Consider the following 6,249-nt stretch of genomic DNA (forward strand, 5'->3'; position numbering starts at 1 on the left):
TGGCTGAACTCATAGCCTTAATTAGAGCATGCCATGTAGCAGAAAACAAGACAGGCAGTATTTACACAGATAGCTGTTATGCATTTGAAGAGCGGCTCATGACTATGGCATGCTTTAGAAGCAAAGAGATTCCTGACTTCCTCTGGTCAGCCCATTGAAAATAGTCAACAAATCTCAGAATCGTCACATGTTATCCATTTGCCTGAAGAATTAGCCATCATTAAAATTTCAGTGCATTCTAAAACAAATACTGAAGAAGCAAAAGCTAATAACTTGGCTGATGGGGCAGTAAAAAGAGCTGCACTGTGTGGGACTACACAACCGTGCACCAGGGCCTCAGCCACTGAAATTGAACTCCAGGCTCTTGCGCCACCTAGAGGGCATGTGCGACCTTGCGCTTGCCTCACCTTTGTGTGTCTGGCTTATGTGGGATCTGGCAAGTTGAACATGGGTCCTTAGGCTTGGCAGGCAAGCGCCTTATCTGCTAAGTCATCTCTCCATCCCGGTTGTTTTGTTTTTTATTTGGTTTTTCGAGGTAGGGTCTCACTCTAGCCCAGGCTGACCTGGAATTCACTATGGAGTCTCAGGGTAGCCTGGAACTCACGGCGATCCTCCTAATGCTGCCTCCCAAGTACAGGGATTAAAGGTGTGCACTGCCTTGCCTGGCTAGAACTCCTTTAGGCTCAACAGAATGTGACACAAGAAAAGGACACCTGGGACTTCTGGTCAAGATGGTGACCGCCTAACTGCACTGCACCTCCCTGGGAAAGAAAGATGGGTGCAGATCCTAAGGAGAGAACCATCCCATCATACCTCAAAAGGGCCCCAGCTGAAACTAAAAATAATTGGCAAAACAAGCAAGGGTGTTCTTTTCTTGTTGAACAGGGTACCAGCACAAGGGTGAAGGAGATCGACACAGAGAACAATCAACTCCTACCAAATCAGATGACCAGAGCCTCAGAGGCCCCCAACACCTCATCACTGAAGCAGACCAAAAATGAACCCAACATGGCTCCGGGAAATTTTGCAGGAGAGGGGGCGGAAAGAACGTCAGAGCCACACATTGGGTCATGATATGCAGAGACATTTCCTCCTACCCATAACTGTGGGCTAACCCCACAATGCACGACTCATATACCTCAACAAAGGGGGGCCTGGGGAAGGGGGTAGGACATGAAGGAGGCCAACAATGGTACCAACTTGACTGTATTCACTGAGCACAAAACTAATTAATTTTTTTAAAAAAGGGACACCTGTCAACAGAAAGGTTCAGATTGCAATTCCCGAAGTAAACTTTGTTTGGGTCCTAAGGGAAGCTTCTACCACCCTTAGGTGCCCAATTGCCTCTCCTAGAACACATACATAATTTAATTCATTGGGCACCAGAAAAAAATAATAATAATCTCTTGGGGTCAGCAGTATTTCTGGAAACTTGTCCCAACAACAACACACAAGGTATAGTCCAGATATCCCATTTGCCCCAAACACAGCCCCAGTAAGCCACCTCATGTGATGCAAGGATATTTTTCCTTTGCCAAATGGGCCACTTAAGACCTAGAAATTCGATTTTATCCAAAGACCGACACACTGATATAAATGTGTCTAAGTGCGGATTTGTACGCTTTACCATTGGGTTGCAGCTTCCCTTGCTGGAAAGCCACTGCCTTAGCAGTGGGGAAACTAAGAATTAATCCTCCTTGGAGCATTCCTGCTCACTTTACTGGAGAAGTGTTTAAGTCCATCTGAAACAACAGCCATTTTATGGCAACCTATTTGGGGACCTCTTTCTGCTGATGCAGAGAGCATTTGTTGCTTTCACTTTTCAATAAACTTAATACAAGCTTTTCCCCTAAACTTGCTTCCTATAATAAAGTTTCTCCTTTAAAACTTATCCTTTTCATTCATGAGATTCATTCTCGAATTTTCAAGGTAAAAGAAAAGCCTCTGACTCAGGAGAGCTTTGGTGACTGTTGAGCTTCCAGCACCCTAAGTCCTGAGTTAAGCTCACCTAAGAGCAAAGATAAGGCTCCATCATTCTTAAAGAGACCCATTTCAATAGGAGTTAGTTTCCATAGGCTGTAAGGGTGAAGTTCTATGGTGAATCAAAGTCATGTCACCTGGGCTGGAGAGATGGTTTAGTGGTTAAGGCACTTGCCTGCAAAGCCCAAGGACCCAAGTTCAACTCTACAGGCCCCACATAAGCCAGCTGCACAGGGCATCTCACGCATCTGGGGTTAGTTTGCAGTGGCTAGAGGCCCTGGAGCACCTTTTCTCTGTCTCTGTCTCTTTCTCTATCTGTGTCTCAAATAAAAATAAATAACTGAATAAAATTTTTTATACTGTGAGACCAAATATAACCATTTTTTAAAAAGGCCCAGGGCTGACTTAGATACAGAACTAGCTGGCCAATGTGCTGACCTTTTGCTTCTGTAAACTTTGCTTGCTGAATTGCTGCCTTTCCCCCTAACGTTTCTGAGGAATCTCCACTTCAAGGACATTGCAGAAACACTCCACTGCTTGGGGGGGGGGGGAGCTCCAACCACCTGCTTAGATAAGAAACTGAGGACTCTCCACTTCAAGGACTATGGAGATGACTTCATCTGCCTGGAGTGCCCCTAGCTCCTGCCCCCAACTTTGCCCGCTGAAACCCCAAGCCAATCGGAACTGTTTCAATCAACCAATCATGTATCTATCCCCTACTTCTTTGTTCGAATTCCTATATGAACCCCTTCCCCCAAAAGAAAGGGGCTCTCTCCCTCACTACCGCGGGACGGAGCCCAGGCCTAGGCTTGCAATAAAGAAACCTGTTGCTTTTACATTCGAGTGTCTCGGCTTCTGTGGCGGTTCTCTGGGTGACTCCTGGGTGACCGGGGGACTTGGCTCCTGGTCAGGGGTCTTGGCACAACAATACTGTTTAAAAACAAAAAAAGTCACATAGACTGACACAAGGCAGGGACATAGCACAAGGACAAGCAAAAGAAAGGCACCCCATCAATAACCTTCAGAGGTTGACCGGGAGGGAGAGTAAATAGACTAGACCATGATGCGCCACCACCTTCCTGATTGGGTAACACATGATCAGCTTCTCAGTTAGTATGAGTGGACATGCACAGAGCATGCAGGTCTCTCCCTGCTTCTGCCCTCAATGCATGCAAAGAACAATCGATCTCAGTCTCTATCCAGATGCTGCAATGAGTCCCAGAAAAATCCAGTAGACTGGGCAGCTCATTGGCGATCTCTTTTTCATGTTGCTTGCCCCCTCCTGAGAGGCCTTATACTTATCTCCTGACTAAATCTGCTCTTGCCCACCTCCTTCCACATCCCTTAATTCTTAAAGAAGAATGACAATGAGGCCTGGAGAGATGGCTTAGCCATTAAGGCGCTTGCCTGCGAAGCCTAAGGTCCCCAGGATCCACATGAGCCAGATGCACAAGGTGGCACATGCGTCTGGAGTTTGCTTGCAGTGGCTGGAGGCTCTGGCATCCCTGTCCTCTCCTTCTCTCCCTCCCCCACTCAAATAAATAAATAAAAATGTATATGAAATAAAATTTATATAAAAATAAATAAAAAAGAATGACAATGAACTCAAGAACCACTGGCTTGGGGTGTGGCTTTGGTTGCTTTAGGTTTTTCCAGCATACCCAATTTTGGCCTACCGAGAGCCAAGAGAGGCCCTCAGACCCTGCATCCAGAGCGCTAAGATGTGTTAGCTCCTTAGCTATAGCCACGTTTTCCTCTTGGGCTAAGAGTAATTAAGGCACCCCGTCTGCTTCTGCACTGTGAAATTTCCATTTAAACTCACAGATGGGATAGGAGCTGGGCAGTCCGCCTCCCTCGCCAGGTGTGTGGGCACCTCTCAGTCTTGCTTCTTTAGGGAAGAAGAGACAAGGAGAACGCAAGCCCTTTTCCTTTGATGTTCCTGGCCTCCAGCAAAGTGGAAGTGGCTGAGAACTTCTTTAGGAAAAAAAAAAAATGATAATGAAAAGATGATCCCTTGTAACAGGCTTAAGGCCATTTTCTACATCTAGTTTAAGAGAACAATACCCGCCCTCCCCCCAACCCATCCCCCACCCCTCCACCCGCAGTCCCCCCCCCCCCCAAAAAAAAACAAGTGTTCACTTTTCGGGCCCTGCCAGCCATAAATTTCCTAGCTGATTACCTCCTATTATTTATCAGTAGTCAAACATAATAAAGGCTACCTACAAGAAACTAATAGGCAACATTATATGAAATGGTGAAAAATTGAAAACATTACTTTTAAAATAAAGAATTGTCCAGGTGTGGTGGTGGTGCATGCCTTTAATCCCAGCACTCGGGAGGTAGAAGGTAGGCAGATTGCCCTGAGTTCGAGGCCACTCTGAGATTACACAGTGAATTCCGAGTCTGGGCTAGAGTGAAACCCTACCTCAGAAAAAAAATAAATAAATACTAAAAATCTAAAAAAAAAAGAAAAAATGTCACCAGACATGGTGACACACGCCTTTAATCCCAGCACTTGGGAGGCCACCCTGAGACTACATAGTGAATTCCAGGTCAGCTTGAGCTAGAGTGAGCCCCTACCTTGGGTGGGGGGGTGGGCGGGAGGGGGGGAGAGTAGGGGTGGAAGATGTCTATCTCTCCAATCATATTCAATTTTGTTCTTGAAATGAGGAAGAAATCCCCAGCTTCTGGGAATTATATAGTTAAGAGACTTAGAAACTGTATGGTTGGTTTGGAGACTGAGAAACTACTTGGGTGACTGGGGACCAAGGCAGTTTATCACTGCTTCTGCAATGAGCCTGCCCAGTCTCTGTTCCCACCTTACCAAAAAAGATCTCCAGGTTACCACTGAACTTTGAATAGTCAATAAATCAGCCTAGGACACTTTCAATTATGAATAGAAACAGCCCCAACATGCTTAAACCCCCAAATCCAGCCCTCACTTGAGTTTCCCACTTTGGGGGGCTTCCGTCCATGTCATTGGATACTTTCTTGATCATCTGATGTTTCTGCTTTTACTGGATCTCTGAATACTGCTTAGTAAAGCCTGTTACATACATTCCTCTACCAGCCTGTAATTGTCTTACTTTATTTACCACCCCATGGGGTTAGGTCTCCCTCTGGCACAGCTCACTAAGAGCAGATCAAAATCTTATCCAGAGTAATGAAGTCAGAGAAAGAAATTTTTTTTTTTTTAAAAAGGCCTCTGGGCATGGTGGCACATGCCTTTAATTTCAGCACTTGAGACACGGAGGTAGGGTAGATAAGAGTCTGAGGCCACCCCGAGACTACATAGTGAATTTCAGGTCACTCTCGGCTAGAGTGAGACCTTACCTAAGACACCTGCCTCCTCCCAGAAGTAATAGTAGAAAAGGAAGAAACCAAATTGTTCCTATTTTCAGATGAAATGATTCTTGGTTAAAGTATTAGGCAACAAATTCAATATTAAAACAATTGGTACCTATACACCAATGATGAACTCACTGAAAGCAAGTCAGAAAAATAATCTCACTAGCAATAGCCTCAAAACAAAACAAAATCACAACAAAAACACCTAGGCATAAATTTATCCAGGTCTGGAGAGATGGCTTAGGGATTAAGGCACATACCTGCCAAGCCAAAGGACCCAGGTTCGGGTCTCCAGGTCCCACATGAGCCAAATGCACATGGTGGCACATGTGTCTGGAGTTTGTTTGCAGTGGCTAGAGGCCCTGGTACGCCCATTCTCTCTCTTTCTCCCTCCCTCTCTCTCTCTCTCTAATAAATACATAAATAAAAATTTTTTTAAAAAAAAGAAGGCTTTTAAACTTATCCAAATATGTTAAAGGCCTCTCTAACAGAAACTATTAAGCACTAAGGAAAAAAGTGGTAGAAAACACTAGGAGATGAAAAGATTTCTCATATTCATGGACCAGCAGGATAAACATTGTTAAAGGTCTGTGTTACAAAAATCAACATGCAAATTTGGTGCAATTGTAATAAAAATTCCAGTGGGTCTGGAGAGATGGCTTAGTGGTTAAGATGCTTGCCTGCAAAGCCTAAGTCATGTTCGACTCTCCAGATCCCATGTACATCAAACGCACAATGTGATGCAAGTGTGCAAGGCTGCACATGCACACAAGGAGACGCACAAGACTGGAGCTCAATTGCCGTGGCTGGAGGCCCTGGCACACCAATTCTCTCTCTCATCTTTCACTGCCGCGGCATAAAAAAAATTTACCAAAAAAAATAAAAACTTTTTAAAAAGAACTGAAAAGGGCTCTGTCCCTC

This window comes from Jaculus jaculus, chromosome 4 (genome assembly GCF_020740685.1).
Source record: "Jaculus jaculus isolate mJacJac1 chromosome 4, mJacJac1.mat.Y.cur, whole genome shotgun sequence".
NCBI lineage: Eukaryota > Metazoa > Chordata > Mammalia > Rodentia > Dipodidae > Jaculus > Jaculus jaculus.